This window comes from Phalaenopsis equestris, unplaced genomic scaffold, assembly GCF_001263595.1.
Source record: "Phalaenopsis equestris unplaced genomic scaffold, ASM126359v1 Scaffold000221, whole genome shotgun sequence".
Lineage (NCBI taxonomy): Eukaryota > Viridiplantae > Streptophyta > Magnoliopsida > Asparagales > Orchidaceae > Phalaenopsis > Phalaenopsis equestris.
The window spans coordinates 176412-177838 of NW_018164663.1; positions in this window are offsets into that span (position 1 = coordinate 176412).

Below are 1427 nucleotides of genomic sequence, written 5' to 3' on the forward strand. Positions count from 1 at the left end.
CAAACCCCACACCAAAAATAGTGCCGACATTACCTATACACCATATAAGTCTTTAAAATCATATCCAAAATTTTATTATCATTTGAAATATGCATTTTTCATTCATGGGCTTTTAATAATAAAGTGTTATAAATATAAATTATAAAATTAAAATTTTATTAATGTGTGTTATACGATTCTAGACACTAGAGTGATCATTTAGTGTCTTAGCATTGCTAAAAAATCCAGCACACTCAAATAAAAAGGGACCAGTAAAGATACTAGAAATTTTACGTGGAAAACTCTAGAAAGGATTAAAAACAACTAGGTCTAGCACTCGATTCAGTTAAAATAATCCACTATGTGATTGTAAGTACATTGATCAACTCTTTTCTTAGATTAAGGAAAATGATGTTACAAAGTTGATCATCATGGATGTACAATAGTAATTCAGTAATAATAGTTATAACGATTTGCAAAGGTCATAGTCAATTGTTACGGGGATAGTAGTCAGTCATGAATATTGTAGATGATGGTTGTAGTGTCAGCTTGTTGTGGAGGCCGTAGTTGAAAGCCATGTTAGTAGTTGATAATGTGGGTAATAGATGATCGCTTCAGAAGCATCGGTTGTCCACAAAGGCTGTAGAGGCTAGAGTTAGGAGTTGTGTGAGCTATGATAATGTTTATAGGACACAAATGTAAGATTTGAGAGTCATATGAGCTGTGATAGCTTTCATAGGCTATAGAGGACAAAGTTGACAGTTGCATGAGTTGTGATAACGTTCATAGGCCACTGATGTCATAGTTAGGAACTACATGAGCTATGGATCATGTTGGTCGTTGTTGGTCAGGTAGGTCATAGTGATGACTTGCGATAATGTCAGTAAGCTGCAAGTGTCGGATTTGTGATTAGCTACGTGAGCTGTGATAATGTCCATAGACTACAAAGGCTAAAGTTAAGAGTTTTGTGAGTTGTGATAACGTTTGTAAACCACATAAGCTAGAGTTAAGAGTTGCATCAGTTGTGGATCATGTAGGTTGTAGTTGTTCATGTAGGCTGTATTGGTGGGTTGCAAAGATAGAGCTCCGTGAACTGTGATAATGTCTATAGACTACAAAGGCTAAGGTTAAGAGTTTTGTGAGTTGTGATAACGTTTGTAAACCACATAAGCTACAATTAAGAATTGCATCAGTCGTGGATCATGTAGGTTGTAGTTGTTCATGTAGGCTGTATTGGTGGGTTGCAAAGATAGAGCTCCGTGAACTGTGATAATGTCCATAGACTACAAAGGCTAAGGTTAAGAGTTTTGTGAGTTGTGATAACGTTTGTAAACCACATAAGCTAGAGTTAAGAGTTGCATCAGTTGTGGATCATGTAGGTTGTAGTTGTTCATGTAGGCTGTATTGGTGGGTTGCAAAGATAGAGCTCCGTGAACTGTGATAATGTC